Raw genomic sequence first — 21,001 nt, forward strand, 5'->3', positions numbered from 1 at the left:
AAAGAAGCAGACACACCCAGCAAGAGCAGACAACTAGGAAAAACCAAATTCAGGGCTGATATCAACAAATTAGAAACAAAGATAATAATTCAAAGAATCAACGAAACCAAGAGCTAGTTCTTTGAAAAAATAAAAAAAAAAACACAGACAAATTCTTAGCCAAACTAAGTAAATTGCAGAAAGACACTATCCAAATCAACAAAGTCTGAAAGAAAAAAGATATAACAGTCATTGAGAAAATCCAAAGAACCATTAACTCTTATGTCAAAAGCCTATATGCCCCAAAATTTGAAAATCTATATGAAATATACAATTCTCTTTAGATTCCACATACCAAAGTTGAATCAACATCAGGTAAAGATATTAAATAGTCTTATAATGCCTAAGGCAATAGAGGTAGCCATCAAAATACTCCCAACCAAAAAAAAAAAAAAAAAAGCCAAGGCCAGATGATTTCAGAGCAGAATTCTACAGTTCCTTCAAAGAGCAAATAATGATATTCTCCAAATTATTTCACAAAATAGAAATGGATGCAACATGACCAAATTCCTTTTGTAAGACCACAGTCACATTGATAAATCCACAAAGATCCCCAAAAAGAAAGAGAACTTCAGACCAATCTCTTTTATGAACAATGATGTAAAATGCTCAATAAAATACTTGCAAACCAAAACCAAGAACATATCAAAAATATCATCCACAATGACCAAGTAGGCTTCATCCCAGGCATGCAAGGGTGGTTAAGTATATGGAATCCATCAATATAATCCACCGTATATACAAATTCAAAAAAAGACCATTTTCTTAGATGCTTAAAAAGCATTTGACAATATCCAACAGTTATTCTTGTTTAAAGTCTTGGAGAGACCAGGGACAAAGGCACATATCTAAAAATAGTAAAGACAGTATACAGAATATATACAGAATAGTATATAGCTAACATCAAACTAAATGAAAAGAATGTTAAGTCAATTCCACTGGACTTGGGGACAATACAAGGCTACACACTCTCTCCAAATCTCTTCAATACAGTACTCGAAGTCCTATCTAGGGCAATAAGACAACTAAAGGAGATTAAGGGGATACAAATTGATAAGGAAGAAGTCAAAGTATATCTATTCACAGATGATATGGCAATATACAAAAATGACCCCAAAAATTCTACTGTAGGGAACTCCTACAGTTGAAAAACACTTCAGCAAAGTGGCTGGATATAAAGTTAACTAAAAAAAAAAAACTCAACAAAATACATTCCTGTATGCAAAAGATAAATGAACTGAGAAAAACTTAGGAAAATAACACCCTTCACAATAGCCAGGAAAAAAAAAACATAATGTATTTTGGTGTTATCCTCAACAAGCCAGTAAAAAACCTATATGAACAACAACAACAACCAAAAAACCCAAAATCTTCCAGCCTCTGAAGAAAAAATTTGAAAAAGATACCAGAAGATAGAAATATCTCTCATCCTCATGGATCAGTAGGATCAACATAGTAAAAATTGCCATCGTACCAAAAACAATCTACAGATTCAATGATATTCCCATCAAAATATCAATACAATTCCTTAAGGAATTTGAAAATATCATTCCCAGCTTCATATGGAAAAATAAAAAGCCAGAATAGCTAAAACAATCATGTTCAAAGACAGATCTTCATTAGGTATCACCATCCCTGATCTCAAGCTCTACTATAAAACAATAGTAATAAAAACTGCACAGTACTCTGATAAAAACAGAATGGTGGATGAATGGAATTGAAGTGAAGACCCATAAAAGAACCCACACACCTATGGCCACTTGATTTTTGACAAAAAATCCAAAACCATGCAATGGAAAAATGACAGCATCTTCAACAAATGGTGCTGGTCTAACTGGATGTCTACATGTAGAAAAATGAAAATAGATCCATATTTATCACCCTGCATCAAACTACAGTCTAAGTTGTTCAAAGACCTCAACCTAAAACCAGATACACTAAATCTGTTAGAAGAAAAATTGGGAAAGAGCTTGATCTCATTGGCATAGAAGGTAACTTCCTTAACAGAACACCAAGAACACTGGCTCGAAGATCAAGAATTAACAAATAGGATCTCATGAAAGAAAAAAGCTTTTATGAAGCAAAGAACTCTGTCAGTAGAACAAGATGACCGCCTACAGCCTGACAAAAGATCTCCACCAACCCTACATACAACAGAAAGAGCTAATAAACAATATATATAAAGAGCTCAGGAAATTAAACTCCAACAATCCAAATAATCCAATTTAAAACTGGGGTACAGAACTAAACAGAGATTTCTCCACAGAAGAATATCAAATGGTGGACATTAAATGCTCAATATCTGTAGTCATCATGGAAATGCAAATGACATTCCATCTTAAACTCATCATGGCTAAGGTCAAAACGTGAAGTGACAGCAAGCTAATGAGAATGTGGAGAAAGACGAATACTCCTCCATTGCTGGTGGGAGTGCAAACTTATACAACCACTTTAGAAATCAATCTGATGCTTTCTCAGACATTGAAAATAGTGTTACTTCAAGACCCAGCTCTACCATTCCTGGGCATATATCAAAAAGATGCTCCACCATTCAACAAATATATTCACTCAACTGTGTTCATAGCATCTATATTCATAATAGCCATAACAGGGAAACAAACAACATGTCTCTCAACCAAACCATTGTTTTACAGAAATTGTGGTACATTTACACAATGGAATGCACCTCGGGTATTTACAAAATAAAGGAAATTATAAAATTTTCAGGCAAGTAGATGGAACTAGAAATGATCATCCTAAGTGAGTTATTCCAAAACCAGAAAGACATGCATGATATATACTCATTTGTAAGTGGATAATAGCCATAATACAGGATAAACATACTACAAGCCACAGGCCTAAAGGAGCTAAATAAAAAGAGGACCCTATGGAGGATGGTCAATTGTTGTTCAAAAGGGCAAATAGAATCAACACCAGAAGTGACAGTGGAGAGGGAATAGGATGAGATGAGAGCCTAACATACATATTCTCTGAAAGACTCTACCCAGCAGGGGTTGGAAGCAGATGCTAAGACTCACTTTCAAACTTTGGGTAGAGCACAAGGAATCACAGGATAGAGTGGGGGGATAGAATGTAGAAAGACCCAGAACTGTCAGGACCTCCATAAGAAGACCAACCAGGACAACAAATCTGGGCCCATGGGACTCGGAGAGACTGATGTACCCACCAAAGACCATTCATGAAGAGGACCCAGACTTCCGCTCAAATGATGATGATAGGGAGCTCAGTCTCCATGTGGGATCCATAGTAAGGGGAGAAGGTGCTGGCTCTGACATGGAATCTGTTGTCTGCTAATTGATCATTTCCCCTTGGTGGAGGGGGCATTGCTACGCCACAGAGGAAGAGGATGCAGGAAGTCCTAGTGAGACTTGATAGGTTGGGTTCAGATAGTAGGAGAGGAGGATTCCCTGTATCTGAGATATAGGAAGTGGGATAAGGAGGAAAGAAGAATGGAGGGTGAGACAAGGAAGAGTCAAGGGAGATTATAATTGGGATGTTAAGTGGATAAAGTATTTTTTAATTTAATTAATTTTTTATTACAATGTGTTCACTTTGTATCCTTGCCATAGCCCCCTCCCTCATCTCCTCCCAGTCCCAACGACCCTCCTTCTTCTGCCCCTATGCCCTTTCTCTAGTCTCCTAATTGGGGAGGAATTCCTTCCCTTCTAGCTTATCAGGTCTCATCAAGGATGGCTGCATCATTTTCCTCTGTGGCCTTCCAATCCTGCACCACCCAGAGGAGGTGATCAAAGACATGAGTTCATGTCAGAGAATTAAAAAAAAAAAAAACAAATTTAAATTAAAAATGAATTAAATGTGAATAAAGCAAACAAACTAAAAAAAAAAAAAACAAACAAATACAACAGGTATTAAGAGTGTCACACACCTACAATTCAATGACTCGGAAAGCTAAGATAGTGTTACTGTCATGAATAAATGGCATCCTAAGAAATTAAATATACTCCCTGCCAAATTTCAAATGCAAGATGTTGATGAAGATCAACACAATAACCTATGCTTACATATACAAAACAAAACAAAATAAATACCTAAAACTCTATATTCCATGCTCAGCACCTAATGCTGGTGATGTTGATGCCAGGTATGTTGGCCTAGATTTAAGCCCAACACTCAACTGGAGTTAGAGCTGTAAGTTCAAAACCTGCCTGGTCTACATTCAAACTTTCAGGAAACATCCAGGAACTCTGGGACATTATGACACCACAAAACATGCTGATAATCAGATTAGAAGAAGAAGGATGAGATCAAAGGTCCAGAACACATTTTCAACAAAGTCGTACAAGAAAAATTTCTTAACCTAAAGAAGAAGATGTCTATCAAGGCACAAGAAGCATACAAAATACCAAAGACACTGGACCAGAAAAGAAAGTCCTCTTAACAGAGAATAATCAAAATGCTAAATATACAGATCAAAGAAAGAATATGAAAAGCTGCAAATGAAAACAAACCAAACTAATCAACCAATCAGACAAACCAAAACAAACAAAAACCAACCAAAAAAGAAAAAAAAGGCAGATCTATTAGAATTAATCCTGTATTCTCAGTAAAAATGCTAGAAGTTGAAGAGCTTAGACAGAATGCTTCTAATTCTAAAAAAACTACAGAAGCCAACACAAATTACTAACTATGCCCAGAAACTTTCAATCACCAAATGGGGAAAATAAGATGTTCCATAAAAAGGTCAATTTTAAATAATATGTATCTATAAATACAGCCCCACTCAAGGTGCTAAAACCACCACCACAACCAAAATAACAATCACTGTTCAATGATATCTCTTAATAACAATGACCCAAATTCACCAATAAAAAGACACAGGCTCACAAAATGGATGATAAAACAGAATCCACCCTCCTAAATACATCAAACACAGCTTCACATCAAGATAGATATTATCTCAAGGTAAAGTGTTGGAAAAGATATTCCAAATAAATGGACTAGAGAATCAAGCTTGTATAGCAATTTTAATATCTAACAAAACAGACTTCAAAAACAACTAAACAAAAGATGGCAAAAAATATGACATATTAAAATAAAACAACCAGCAATATAACATATCAATACTTAACATCTATGTCCCAAATATAAGAGCACCCAAGTTATAAAAGAAACCCTTCTGCAGCTTGCATCACATCCTGGTCCTCATAAACTGATAGGGGAAGGCTTCAATATATAACTCTCACCAATGGACAGGTCCCCCTGACCAAACTGAACAGAGAAATGCTCCAGCTAACTAACATCAAAAAACTAAATATACTCAAATGATGTTTATAGAACATCCACCCAAGCACAAAAGATTGTTCCGTCTTCTCAGCAACTCATATAATGTTCTCCAAAACTGATGATATACTTGAACAGTGGAAGTCTCAAAAGATAGAAGAAACTTGCAACAGCCTTGTATATCCTATCAGACCACTAAGGTTTAAAGCAGCACATCACCAATAACAAAAACAATAGAAAGCTTACAAACTCATAGAAATTGAACAACTCTCTACTGAATAAAAAATGGATCAAAACTGAAATAAAGAAAGAAATTAAAGACTTTCTAAAAGTCAATGAAATAAATACACAACATATCAAAACTCATAGTATACAATGGAAGTGTTGACCAGAAGACAGTTCATACCACTAAGTACATTCAGAAAAATAATCAGAAAGATCTCTTAGTAGCAACTTAACAGCACACCTTAATACTCTAGAACAAAACGAAGTAAACATAAGTAAAAGGAGTAGACAGTTAGAAACTACTGAACTGTGTCTTCACTGGTAAAACAGAATGTTTCCACAGAAAAAGAAAGGTGGATCCTATCAAAATTGATAATGATTAGATTCGAATTGTAGAGATCTCCTGAATAAGCAGAGGAAACTGTTCATCAGACAGTGTGCTCATTCACTCCAAACTAACTTAATAAATACTAAAGTTTTCTTCTTAAATATAAAAAGCTGCTTTTGTTGTTTTATATTAAAAACAGTTAAGAGGTTTAAAATGTTTAAAGTAAATTCAAAGGTATAAACTTGTTTGAGTTGGAATAATTTGGAGTGAATATAACATATTTGAGCAGCATGGTGATACACCATGCATTTAATTCCAGCAGAGACAAGCAGTTCTCTATTACTTAGTTGTTTTCTAAATTCAGGAGTTACAATGACAGGGTGTTGGTGGTTCATAGCCTTAATCCCAGCATTTGGGAGGCACATGCCTTTTATATACCACCTGGGAGGAAGAGGCAGGCACATATGATTTACAGTGATTTTATTTAAAAGCTGCTTGTAAAAGGCAGGCTGAAAATCAAAGTGAATGCCCTTTATTATCTAGAAATAAATACACTTTAAGCTATATTTGTAAACTTTATGATTTTTTTAACTTTAATTTTCTATTTCCAAAAAAAACATTTTGCCCAATAAAAGATATAACATGCCTAAAAAGCTACAAAACTCACCCCTGAAATAGGGTTGGGGCAGAGTTTTGATTTAATCTTTTCAGGAGAATAAAATCATCCAACTAAAGAATATGGAGACCACTGGACACATGAAACTTCTGAAGAAAATGACAGATCACCAAACAAAAATGTCAAAAGAGAAGGAATAAACTGGCCAACTGGTATCACTCACCTTCATCACCTTCATGTCGTCTCTTCTGCCTTCTACAGACATGAATACAAATTGTCTTTATCTAATTGCTAAAGAACAATCCAAAAATCTCAATCTCATATCAAAAAAGCCACCTGGTATGAAACAGAGGAAAACAGAAAAATAAGGGATGATTCTATTGTCACGAATCTCATAATCTTTTGGCATGATGTGACTTCTGTACTTACCACAAACTTCAATAATCAAGAATTTGTACAGTGTTTGTGAAAGAATGAGAGGGTGCGAGAAAAAGCCAAAAACATAAGCCTAAAATATAGTCAAGTTTACATGAAAAGACATAAGGAAACTCTAACATGAAAAATGTCCACTGGACCAGAGATACCTTTGATTTTCTAATTAATACAAATTAAATAAACACAGATTTCACAACTGTTATAAGACAAACACAAAGTGAAACCTAAACTATTATATTTCTGACCCTCCAGCTACTACTAACCTCCTTTACAGAGAGTCCTTCTTCTCTGGAAGTCTCTTGGAAAATGGAGGTGATCATAAACATGGGTTATGGCTTGCAGTCCCTCATGTCCCCTTGTGGGTTCAGGCACAGCCCAGCCCTTTTGGACACTCACACACAAAAAAATGTTGGAGAATAATTTAGTATCTGTTTCCTGCTGCATGAATTATGTCACAAGATGTGGAATCTGCCCCATCCACTTATTTAAAACCAGGCACACCTGACAAAATTCTGCATCATGGAAATTCCTTTTGTACCCTGGAATTGAATTTCCCTAAACCACGCCATTGTGACTGGTGGAAGTTGAAAGGTTAAAAAAACATAATCAAGTATTGCTGAAAGATGACCACCACCACCTCTTTTCTTCCAGTTTCAAAACGATTTGTTACACAAAGGTGTATGTGGAATACAACATTCATCATTTCTAGAAATGAGACTTTCAGTTTTCCAACCAATGCCTGATATTATAAGCACCACAAATTTCTACTGCCCAGGCCACAAAATCCTCACTTCTCTAGACAATCAACTTTCAGGAAGGGTCAGAGGCCACGGGTCTCTGACAAGATCATCACATGGAGACAAACGGAACCACCGCCTGAACCACAGTCTGAACCACAGTCCATCTCGACCAAAGCAGATCAGGCTGTGATAGCTCAGCAGCCTGCTATTCCTGGCCTGGGGACAATGGCCCCACACTCAGCATGACTTGGCTTCTGGTCTCATTCACAGCTCTTTAGAGCTACATCAGAGGAAAATCCCAGAACAAACCCATAAACTACCTCCCACTATTGCTCCTGACTGCTAGGCCTACCCAGAGTCCCTCATTAGCTTGAACTATACAGCTGAGTCTCAGGACAGTAGTAGCTCCTCTACCAGTGGATCAAAGATCAAATGATGCTGATAGCAGAGGCATTCTAGCTTTGCCCTAACCCCTATGAGCACACAGAACCCTAGCGTTGTTATAAAAGAATGAAAATCCCAATTATTCTATTTTAAAACCTTCTAGTGCAGAGAGGCAGAGAAAGTACCCATCTGACCATCCTACTCACCTCAACTCCAAGAGTAAAAAGCCCCAAAACCTCACCAGTTCAGATGACAGCTCAGGGGGAGGGATAGGCCAAAGGAACCCAAGGCCAAAGGCTTTCTAGCTCAAAGCTCAAAAAGCCCAAAATCTACCATGCTAAAACTCCTTCCACTTTTACATTCTGTCTTAAATACATTTCAGCTGAAAGTTCCACTTACTCTTTAATCCTTGTCAGCAGGCTTCTTGCTTTGCCTCTTGACCAAGGGTTAACATTATTTACTCCTGTGCACAGAAAGCTTTTGAATTAAAGGTATGTTCCAGGGCTGACAGAACCATACCATAATCACCTGTTTAGAATAAACAGAAAGTTCTTGGAATTAAGGTTTGTGTTAGGGCTCACCCATACCAAACAAAGCACAGGCTTTTACAGTTCACAATCTAAGGGATCACATTGGGATCAAATATCCTGCAACACCCTCATCTTGGAAATGATTTAAAATACAATCTTCCACTCTCCCAGGGCACCTGTTCATTTTCCATGATATAGGTTATTTATTTATGTTACACACTCAGGGTCCAGTGCATTCATCTCTACCTCATAGTTGGGAAGTCCTTCATCCAAACTTCAGTCAAAGCCAAACAGTAACTGAAGAGCTTAAGATAGCCTGAATATAACTCCATTTTGAAATAAAGATCTTGACTGGGAACTGAATTCAGGCACCAGAAAATATCACAGAATGTACACCTGGTAGAAAACAAAGTTAACTCTCCTAGCAACAGCCTCCAGGAAATATAACAGAATAAATGCTTCATAGAAAATAGAGACAAACTCCCTGGCAATAATCAATGGGAATCAGTTGAGAATTGGGTGGGAAAATTCTCCCCAATGTTTCAGATATGGTTTAGAAAAATAGCCACTGTGATTATATGCCTTAGCCATTGTGATTGTGTGCCTCAGAAAAGGTCACCCTTCCCTGCTAAACTTCACCCAATTCTGTAACACCAAGGCTTGTGCCCCCCTGCTTGCTGCCATGGAAACCCCTGGCTCACAGACTTTCCCTTTAAAAATTCTGTTTACTCAGAGCTCAGGGTCCCACTTCTCTACTGCTGCGCTAGTGAGACTTGGGTCCCGAGTTCGATCGATCTCATAAGAAAGCTCTCTTGCAATTACATTGAGTCATTTCCTTGTCGTCTCTGAGGGTCCCGTGAACCTGGCATAACATTTGGGGGCTCATCCATCCAGGATACCTCAAGAACTCTAGGAATCCTGGCCCGGAGAGCTTAATCCCATGGGTAAATGTGTTCTATGTTGTCCATCCGCTTTAAATGTTTGTTTGCCTTTATTCTTTGTTTCTTATCCTGAAAAGCCTGGAGGTGCTTATGGGAGCAGCCAGATTAGGTATGACAGAGGTGTCCGGGCCTAGGCTGTGGGGGCTTCAAAAGATGTTTTGTTGCCCTGGAGTTTCTGCCTCCTTGGGACCTCTGGGATAGGGGGACTGGAGTGAGAATCCGTTTTTACCTCCTCGGAACTCCTGGGATAGGGGAACTGGAGTGAGGATCGGTTTTCTGGAACTTCTGTGGCAGAGAAGTCCAGGTTTTCAGTGTTACTTGGTTTCTGTGTGTGATTGTTTGGTTGTTTTCACTTGGTGTTTTGCCTGGAGGTAACTGTTTAATTTTTGTGATTAATTGTTTGTGGTTTTGCGTCTACTTGAGAGTACTTGCTTTTACTTTTGTTTAAAACTGCAGCTGTTTTTGTTTCTATGATTTTAGTTTTGTCCTGTGATGTTAGCCCAGGTATAGGCTGTAAGTTGGTTTGGTTTCGTTTTTGTCTGAGACAGCCGGTTCTTTTTTTGTGTGTATGAGTGATTTACTGTTTGTTGAAATTGTTCTCTTTACTTTTTTTGCGCTCTCCTGAATTCTCTTGACGAATAGACTGACTGATGATATGGGACGGAATACCTCCAAACCTCTTGACTTGGTTCTGACTCATTTTGGAGAGGTTAAAACTAGAGCTCACTGTCTTTCAGTTGATGTGAGAAAAGAAAAAAAAATGACTTTTTTGCAGCTCAGAATGGCTCACATTCAATGTGAGCTGGTTGCCAGAAGGAACTTTCCACATTCCCACTGGCCTTAAGATTGGAAATAGTCTTTCAGAAAGCATGCAGGCACCCAGACCAAGTGCCCCATATTGTAGTTTGGAAAGATGTAGTTATTCATCTGCCTCCATAGATTAAGCCTTTTATGACACCCACTAACAGTCCTCCTTCCACAGGCTTTCCAAAACCAGAGTCCACTGCCCTGGCTCCATAGACCCCCTTAATCTGTTTTACAGCATGGGACTCCCATGGAAATAATTTTTTCACCCCCTCTTCCTCCCACTCCTCAACCAACTCCAGCTCCTTTATCCAGGTTGGAACCACCATCTGGCCCAGCACCAAGGACCCAGAGCCTTCATGCAGCTTCTCCCTCTGGGGAACCAGAGGCAGATTCTACAGTCCTTCCTTTATGGGCCATGGGACCCTCCAGATGCTAATGGCAATCTGTCTCATCATTATTGGCCTTTTGCCATATCACAGGTTTAACTGGAGAACTCAGAATGCCAAGTTCTCTGCTTTTTACCCACCAGCCCACCCAGGACGATTGCCAGCAGCTTTTACATTTCTTGTTTACCAAGAGGAGCGGGATGTATTATGTCAGAGGTGCACGAAAATGTCCCAGTCACTACAGGAGTTCCAACTACAAATCCCATATTGATGATTACTTTCCCTATAAGAGGCCCAATTGGGATTACAACACGACTACAGGTAGGGAACGTCTCCTAGTCTACTATCAGGCTCTGTTGGCAGGTCTCAAGGTGATCACAGCACAGCCCACTAATTTGGCCAAGATGTACAGAAACAGGAAAGAGTAGGCCAGCATTTGTGTCCAAGGTAAGTCAGAATGTAGCTAAGTTTATTGGGGCAGATGGGAGATTGCATTATGCATATAGGCCCCAAAGCTCAGGACAGGTAGAAAGGATGAACAGAACATTAAAAGAGACCTTAACAAAATTGACCTTGGAGCCTGGCACTGACTAAGTGATGCTCCTCTCCATTTCCCTTTATAGGGTTAGGAATTACTCTTACCAGCTAGGTTTAATTCCCTTTGAGATTATATATGGGATGCCAGCCCCTATAGTACCCAACCTTAAGATTGATGCTACTGCTGAAATAGACTAAAACAGGTTTTGAGAAATGTTTAAGGCTTCTGTATAAGCAGGCAGCTCTTAAAGGGGCAACAGCAGCTTCTAGGATAAAAAAAAATAGGCTGCAAGCCTCTATGGTCATAAAAATTGGATTTAACAGATAACAAGATGTTCCTGCAAGATATGATAAACATAATGAAATCTACACACCTAAAGAAGATAATCAAGAAAGTGTACAAGGGAGAAGATGATCAATCCTCACTTAGAAAGAGAAATGGGATGTGCATTGAATGACAGGAATCTACAGCAAAAGGCATCTGAAAGACTCTACCTAGCAGTGTCCCAAAGTAGATACTAAGACTCATAACCAAACCTTCGGCAGAGTGCAGGGAGTCATATGAAAGAAGGGGAGTTTGATGTGGAAAGGATAGGAGCTCCACAAGGACCAAACGTATCTGGGCACAGGGTCTTTTCTGAGATGGACACTCAACCAAAGACCATGAGTGGATAAAACCTAGAACCTCTGCTCGTATGTGACCTGTGATAGCTCAGTAATCAATTGGTCTCCTATAGTAAGGGGAACAAGGACTATTTCTAACAGGAACTCAATGACTGGCTCTTTGACCTCCCCACCCCACAAAGAAGGAGCAGTACTGTTAGGCTACAGAGGAGGACTTTGCAGCCAGTCCTGAAAATACTTGACAAAACGGAGTCATATGAAAGGGAAGGAGGTCCTCCCTTATCATTGAACTTGGAAAGGGGCAGGGAAGAGATGAGGGAGGGAGGGTGGAACTGGGAAGGGAATGAGGGAGCGGGATACTGCTGGGATACAGAATTTAACAAAATGTAACTAATAAGAAAAATAAAATTAAAAAAAGAGAAAAAAATAAAAAGACAAAAAAAGAAAATGTTTCAAATTTTTCTTCCATCTGCTATTTTTCCTATAAACTCTATTACGTGCCTTCCTTATGAAAGGAACACAGCAGTGTGCCAGCAGGCCTGGCTCTGATTTTTTGTTTTAATTTTAAATTACTATTATTATTATTATTATTATTATTATTATTTTGTTTTTCTGAGACAGGCTTTCTCTGTGTTGCCCTGGCTGTCCACTACTCTCTTTATAGACCTGGATGGGCTCGAACTCACAGAGATCCACCTGCCTCTGCTTTCTGAGTGCTGGAATTTAAGCTGTGCACCACCATGCCTAACAAGACTTTCTTATAGCCTAGTGGAAGTCATACTATGTGACTTAGAACATGTCCAGAGTTGTGAGTGTAAAGAGCTGGCAGTGAGTGTAAAGCCCTTGTTTTTGGAGACAGGGTTTCTCTGTGTGGCCTTGCATGTCCCGGAATTGCTTTGTAAACCCAGATGACCTGGAACTCACACCTGCCTTTGCTTGCCCCAATGAGGGTCACAGGCATGTGACACCACACTTGGCTTTTTGTTATAATCCTTCAAAATGATTTATAACCTCTGTCTACCTTCCTGAGACCAGGCCTGTTTTGACTGGGCGAGTCGGGACTCACTAAAGAAAAGGGGCCAGGGACACCAGGATTCCTTTTTCAGTGAGCAGGGACTGGCTCGGCACTGGCTGAGGAGGAGAATTTAAACTGGAAACATTTAAACTGGGCTTATGTAAATTTATGGCTGGGACTGTGGATGCAATGAACTACCTTTATTTACTAATGGAGGGTTGTGTTTTTTTTTTCTCTCCTAAGAAGTGTAAATCCCATCTATTTGTTTATTTTTATGTGTATGAGTGTTTTGTTTGCATGGGTAGGTGTGCCTGTTTAACAGGTGAATGCTTGGTGCCTGAGGAGGCCAGAAGAGCAAGCTGAATCCCCCAAAACTGGAGTTACAGATGGGGGGAGGTACCAAGTGGGAAACAGACATGGTCCTTTTCAAGAACAAGTGCTCTTATTCCCTGAGCAATCTCTGCAGCTCCTGAATTGTAAAAGGCATCCATGATTATCCTCAGTGTTGGGGCATATTGGTAGAAATCATCTCATGATATTGACCCTAAGTCTAGAAGGCAGTCCCTGAAATTCCTGGGTTCCCGTGATGCTCTGAAGCTACTGTGACCTTGCCCCCAGTGCTATGCGGGTCAGTCAGGAAAGTGGCCAAGACACTGCAGAACAGCAGCATGCTCGGTGTTGGTAGGCTGGCTTGTGTAAATCAGTTAGGAAAGCTCTAGCCAGAAAAGTCACAGTTGACACTCCTTAGTGATTGGATGGCTGGGTAGCCCAGGACACAGTAGAAAGCAGGAGTTGTGTCCTTGTTAAATATGACAATTGCCATGGCCCAGGAACATAGATTTGGGTCATTCCAAATTCCAGCTTCCGATGTGGAGGCAGTCCCATTTATACTATCAGAACAGCGATAAATGCTCTTCAGTTAGATCTTAGAAAAGCAGGTTACAGCAAAGCAGAGAAAACTCAGCTTTGGGGTCCTACGCCATCAGGTGAAATTCTTAACATTGGGTCTGGTAGATATTTGTGTTACAGTTAGCATGCTCCTACAGGTATTCACCAGTCCTAGAACAGTAGGGCCAACAAAGAGGCTGACAAGGAATGCTAAAGATGGCCCAAGACAAATTGTTATTAGGCTCTGGACACACTAACGTCTCCATGTCACTCCAGTTCTGATCTGTCAGTCAGACTCTGTAGACACAGCTCCTTTGTGAGAATTCTCATTCACATGATGAGGTGGGAGCTCAGGGTGAGCAATTCTGTCAATGTGGAGGAGACTTTCTGACCAAACTCCACAGAGCAAAAGTCGAATCCCAAAGCAGATGAAGAGAACAGACAAGTGACTAATACCAGCAACCACCTCAGTGTTCCTGCATTAGGGTAATATTCACACACACACACACACAGCAACATTGTCTCTCTATCTCTGTCTCTCTTATTTCACACACACACACACACACACACACACACACCCCAAATGAATCACGAAGAGAGCATCAGAGTTGCATACTGGGTGACACAGATGACTGTGCTGTGGTGGACAGTGAAGAATAAATAGCAAAGGAAGCAGCAGCAGCAGATCATCAAGAGATGGCTTAGAATTCAAGAATTTTTCTCTACAATGGGGCCAGGCTTAGTACTTCAGTAAATGACCTGAAATAACAGCAGTGATAACAAAGAAGCACAGACATGTGCCAAAGCCATGACCAGAGGACCCTAAAAGGTGGTGCAGATCACTTGTTTGGGGAAGTGAGTTTATGTCACAGGCACACACTTTCATATTTCATAGAGAATAAATTGTCAGGCTCCAAATTTCCAGAAATCAATGAAAACATAGACGTGTTTATTGTTATTAATAAAAAGAGTGAAGAAAAAACATGAGGGATACATGTGGGTGCAAAGATGTTCACTCACATGGAAATACCATAAAAGCATGAAACCAGAAGCCATAATGTACATAAAGGAGTTGTATATATATAATAAAAAGCCTTGGCAACCCACAAACGTGTCCTTGAGTTTTTCTGTTGCTGCTCAAGGGGCCAACCTGTTAGTCTGGTTTGCCCCAATAAGCCTCCCTTGGAGAAACTTAAGTTTTATATGTATTGTTGTTGTTGTTATTATTATTATTATTATTATTATTATTATTATTATTATTTAAAGAGATATTAAGTGTTCTTTCTGGAGGGAGAGAAACTTTATCGATGACCCATGGTGTAGTTCTTGTTTTTTTCTTTTTGAAAGATTTATTATTTGTGGAGTATTCTGCCTGCATGCCAGAAGAGGGCGCCAGATCTTACTACAGATAGTTACGAGCCCCCATGTGCGTGCTGGGAATCGAACTCAGGACTTTTGCAAGAGCAGCCGGTGCTCTTAACTTCTGTACCATCTCTCCAGCTCCCTTATTTCTTATTTTTATTTTTAATTGTTATGTATTCATTTTACTTCCTTGCCGTAGACCCGTCCCTCCTCTCCTCCCAGTCCTACCCTCCCTGTTTTCCCTATTACCCCTTACCTGGATCCTCAGAGAACAGGATAACCCCTCCCCTGTGCCCACCGACCCACGCCAGTATATCAAGTAGCATCAAGACTGAGCTCATCTTCTTCCCCTCTGGCTTGGGGAGGCAGCCCCGACAGGGTTAAATGATAAAAAAGCTAGCTTATGGGTCAAGGTGCATTTCATATGTCTGTTGGACCTGCTTTGTTTACAAGGCCTTGTTACCCTCCTGCCCTTCATCCCCTCTGGCTCTTACACTCAGCACACAGTTGAGCCCTTAGGGGAGGGATTTGCTGGAAACATCTCATTTAGGGAGGAATGGTCCAAGGCCTCTCACTGTCTGCAAATCAACTGGATATGGTTCTCTGTATTAGTTCCCATCTGCTGCAGGAAGAAGTTTTCTATGATGGCTGAGTAAGGCATCGATCTGTGATTATGGCTGTGCTCCTTTAGCGCAACTATAGCATTTACATTTCTCTGATGTCCCTGGCCTGTGTAGATGCAGGCTCCTGGCCACCCAAGCCATGTTGGATCAAGGTTCCTTTTCATGGAGTGGGCCTCCTGAAACTCAACCAAATATTAATTGGTCACTTCCATGAAATTTGTTCCACAAGCACACCAGCAAATCTTGTAGGCAAGTTACCATTGGAGAGTGAAAGGTGTATGGCTGGATTGGTGTGTACATTCCTCTTTAGGTGGACTATGGTGAATGTTAAGGGGAATGCGAGCACCCACAAGCATGCATGCCATGTCTCCAATGTCTTATGTATTGTTGAAAAAGCAGGCACTTGAGAATAACTATACAGTTATGCTCCAAGAATCTGACACTTGGTGGAAATTAAACTTTCAGGAGTTACCATGGCTCCTCTTCATTTTCCTAGTTCCTCATTCTGTATCCTGTTATTTTCAGGTATTTCAGACTGAACAAAAAACATCTTTTCAGGCTGGAAATGGACTGTAATTTTCAGGTTAGATATAACAGTAGAATAATATTTGGTCAGGGGTGGACTATAATTATCTGTGTGCATTATTAAAAATATCAAGATTACAGCATGTTTTTATTCATGAATGGACTTACATGTATTATAGGGATTTTATGTAGATAATTCACAATATGATTGCTGAAAACACTTTCAAAAATTTACTGTTATTTCACCCACTTCCTTCTTTTATATTTATCCTCCTTCATAATTAGAGTACCTCCCCTGGTTTATCCCAACCAGATCAATTGTCCCTGCCATTGTATTGCTTCCCTACCATGCTTTCTTGTTTCTACAGTCATTCCATGATGAATACTCACAAACCAACATTTTGAGGTAGATGCCCCAGAGTAGAGAATGAAAGATATTTGTCTTCTGGATATGAGTTACCTAAATTATATTTTTCTTACTTACATCTATTTATATGTATGATATTTTTCATGTTAAACATATTTATGAGTTTCCATTTCTTACCTATTGTGAACAGAATAGCAATGAAGGTGAGTGAGCAAGTATTTGTAGAGTGGGATGTCGAGTCATTTTTATGTATGTCAAGGAAAAGAGAGCAGGGTCAGGCATCAGATTCATTTTTTCCGTTTAGAAAATTCTCTACTCTGATTTCTGGGATGGCTCAACCTTTTTAAAAGACACCCAGCCCCCCATTTCCAGAGATCAATTTTCATGCCTGTTCTGTAGAAGAATCTCATATACCACCCAAATCCTATTATACTCCCAAAAATAACAAAGAAAACAAGTATTTAGTTCATGTACTATTTATATCAATTACTATCATATAATTACATTTTGAATATGTATATTGTCCACACATTAATAAGTAACATGCATAACTTACTAAAATATATTTTTAACAGCAGCTTCTATTCTGAAATAAAATGTCTGTGATTGGGAGACAATGTGAGGGGCTCTTATTTTTCTTTAAATACACATTTCAGAAAAAGTTACTTTAAAGTAGGTAAATGATTTAATTTTAGTATACTAATGGGTTTTATTAGAGAACTAATACATCAAAATGATCAATTTTTATTTGCTAGTTTTTGTTTTTCAAATGTCTCAAAGAGTTTTTATCAGGTCTTAAGAGAATAATATAGCACTTGGGGAAAAAGATGCACACCAGCAGCCCGGCACTGGAGGCCAGGATGGAGAAGATCTCCACAGCCACCATGCCCTTGCCCTTGGTGCTCTGGTAGGCAGGGATGAATGTGACCCAGACACTAAGGAATACCAGCATGCTGAATGTCAGGAACTTGGCCTCATTGAATGTGTCAGGCAGGTTCCTCACTAGGAAAGCCACAGTGAAGCTCCCTAGGGCCAGGGTTCCTAAGTATGCCAGCACACAGTAGAAAGCCGTAGCTGAGCCCTTATTGCATAAAATGATGACATGAGCATGTTCAGAGTGTACATCTATGTCAATATAGGGAGGAGAGGTTCCCAGCCACACTCCAGAGAGAATAAGTTGAATCAGGACACAGATGGGGATGACAGCATTATAGATGCCTGAGACAAACAACCTTCTCATTGTTCTCCCAGGTTTCATGATCCTAAAGGCCAGAATTACAGTTATAGTTTTTGCCAAAACAGTGGAAATAGCCAACGTGAATACAAGTGCAAATGTTATTTGTTGCAGTATGCAGGAGACAGTATTTGGGCGTCCAATGAAGAAAAAGGAGCAGAAGAAGCAGAGGAGGATGGAGATGAGCAGGATATAGCTGAGAGTCTTGTTATTGGCCTTAACAATGGCTGATTCTCGGTGTTTAAGGAAGATCCCCAAAACTATAAATGTGCTGACAGAGAAGAACAGAGCTGTGCAGGCCAGAGCCATGCCCAGAGGATCCTCAAAGGATAGGAATGTCACTGCCTTGGGTAAACACTGGTTTCTCTCAGGGTTTGGATAGTCTTGACTTAGGCAAGCACTGCACTCCTGCTGATCTGTGCGGAGTAAGTGAATCAATATTTCAGTTTATACATGTATTTATACATTGCACATTTAATTCATAAGAGTTCTTTTCAATGATTTGTATAGCCTGGCATATTTGGCTTCATGATAGTGCCAAAATCATGAACTCTTTATAAATCCCAATCTATTGTTTTCCTTGATACTTAATAATAAGTTTTGTTTAAAGAATTTATTACTGTTTGTCTAAGGCATTTAAAGTGAAATTTATATTTCTCATATTCAGAAAAAGTAAAACTCTCAAGTAATCCTTCAGGTACTTTTTATTTTTTATTTATTTATTTATTTATTTATTTTTATCAGTTACATTTTATTAACTCTGTATCCCAGCCATGTCCCGATCCCTCATTCCCTCCCAGTCCCTCCCTCCTTCCCTCATCTCCACCGTGCCCCTTTCCAAGTCCACTGATAGGGGGGACCTCCTCCCCATTCATATGATCCTGTTTTATCAGGTATCTTCAGGACTGGCTGCAAAGCCCTCCTCTGTGGCCTAACAGGACTGCTCCTCCCTTCGGGGGTGGGGAGACCAAAGAGCCAGTCATTGAGTTCCTGTTAGAAATAGTCCTTGTTCCCCTCACTTTGGGAAACCAATTGGTTACTGAGCTACCACAGGCTACATCTGAGTGGAGGTTCTAGGTTATATCCATACATGGTCCTTGGTTGAATGATTTAAATTACTAAGTATAGTATTTTGATCACATCAGTGTATCCAAATGCACTTCCCTGATTACACCATCATGGGTTCTTCTCATTTTGCTTGTTACTCACAGTTTCAGTAGATATTTATTACCCTGCTTCTACATATTTTCCCAAGGTACCATGTGAAGAAATTAGATCCCATCCATGGCCTATGAAACAATTCTGATTTGGTGGTAAGCATACAACACTTGCATCAACAAATTGCAGCTCTAAGCTCAGATCAACCAGTACCCATCTCAGCTGTAGAAGTTGCAAATGCATTTCTACATTCTTTGACTCAGTACAGGACTCTTGGTCTTTTCATTATAATTCCAGAGTAATCCTAGGAATTATTCTAATTTCCACACTTGTTTTTCTGGTCATTTTCTGAAGACTAAAAAAAGCCCTATATGTCACACAAGAGGTCTATAAATATTTAAATCATTACATCAGAAAGGGGAAAATGGCACAGTAATATTCACTGGAGTTGGTGAAAGTCATTTACTTTGCTTGATGTAATGCCAGCAAAGCTGAGCAGATTGTTAAAATCACTGTTCTTCTAACTTTTTGGATATTTTTTCTGTGTGTCTCCTTAGTAGTGGCTTTCTGCGCTATGATTCCATTTGTTTTTTCTACAAAAATTTATGTCTGAGTCTTTTATGAAAATCCAAAACTTAACTTTATGTGTACACTGTTTATAAATCTTCTTTCTGCCTGGGACATCATTAAGCATAGATAAGCATATTAGATATGAGGCCATTATTTCAGAAGTTTTCTTGGGGTATCTTCCCCTAAACAGTATTTTGGTGCAGAGTAAACAAGGCATTGTGCAAACCCTGAGAGGCCAGGAGATTCAGTTATAGATTTAAGACTTCCTTTCATTATAGGTTTAGAGCTCTTTGAAAATGTAGTTTAAAGATCATAGAGGATACACTCCTGATGGAATAAAACTCAGTAAATAGGACAGATTGACTAAAATTAACTTTTTCTACTTTATAGCATGATGATGATGCATATAGTAAAAGGAGTTATTTATTAGTATTTGCTATTCATACAAATACCTGTTAAAGTATTTTCTGTTTTTCTGGACTGCACTCATACTACAAACAATGCCAGTCTAAAAGCAAACTGTCATACATTAAATATGTTTTCTTTGCAGGAGATATTTTTTTTTGATTCCTTAAAGTAGAGTCATGGGCTTATAATACTATCTTTTCTGTTTGTATTTTTTTAATTGTTGCTGAACTTGTAACCATGAAAAAAACTCAAACACCCACTCTGTTCCACTTGTATAATCATTAGTCTACGTTTGAACTGTGAAACTTGTATAAATACAGAAGGACCTTTTTGATAGTAAATCAGAGCTACAGAAATGTCTGAATTTTAAATGTCAACTGAGAGATTCCCCTGACCACTGCACCTGACTCACGCCCTTCACTTGCTGAACCCTCATATAGTATATACTCTGTGGAACACCCTGCTTGCAAACATACTCCAATTCTCTTTTCCATGCTGAGGATGGCCTCACAGAAAGGTTCCTGGTGCAAGCTCACAGAGAATGAACTGCCTACAAGAAAGTATTCATGGGACAGATATGTGCTCTCTGCACATATGTAGTAGTTGTGCAACTTGGTCCTCATGTGGGACTTCTAAGAGCACATGTGTAACCATTGTGCAGATTGGTCTTCATGGGGTACCTATAAGCAAGATCAAAGCTGTCTCTGACTCTTTTGCCTGCCAATGGATTCCTTTTCCATAATTAGACTGCCTTGTTTAATCTTAAGAGCAGAAGTTGTGCATAGTCTTATTGAAACTTTATAAGCCAAGGCTGGTTGATATTCAAGGAAGGCTCCTTTTTTTTTGAAAAGAAAGAGAGGAAGGGCACATGGGTTGGCAGGTGAGGTGACAGAGAGGGACTAGGAGGAAAAGTGTGATTAGATGCTGCAGTAGTACATAAACAAATTAATTAATAATCCATTAAAAAGAAATAGTAAGATTGTAATAGAAATGCAAG

At 39.1% G+C, this 21,001-nt stretch overlaps 1 long non-coding RNA gene across 2 annotated transcripts in view; it reads right to left on the reverse strand.

The window, feature by feature from the left end:
* LOC132650776 (uncharacterized) overlaps positions 1–21,001 on the reverse strand; it is a 37,400-nt gene that overhangs the window by 7,225 nt on the left and 9,174 nt on the right. The window contains exons 3-5 of one of the 2 annotated variants that reach the window (XR_009588894.1): positions 8,429–8,557; positions 7,169–7,296; positions 6,694–6,806 (exon numbers count right to left, since the gene is read on the reverse strand). This is a non-coding gene — a long non-coding RNA (uncharacterized LOC132650776). The remainder of the gene's footprint in view (positions 1–6,693; positions 6,807–7,168; positions 7,297–8,428; positions 8,558–21,001) is intronic. The other variant, XR_009588895.1, reaches the window with a different exon arrangement.

Source organism: Meriones unguiculatus (assembly GCF_030254825.1).
Source record: "Meriones unguiculatus strain TT.TT164.6M chromosome 13 unlocalized genomic scaffold, Bangor_MerUng_6.1 Chr13_unordered_Scaffold_33, whole genome shotgun sequence".
Taxonomy (NCBI): Eukaryota; Metazoa; Chordata; class Mammalia; order Rodentia; family Muridae; genus Meriones; species Meriones unguiculatus.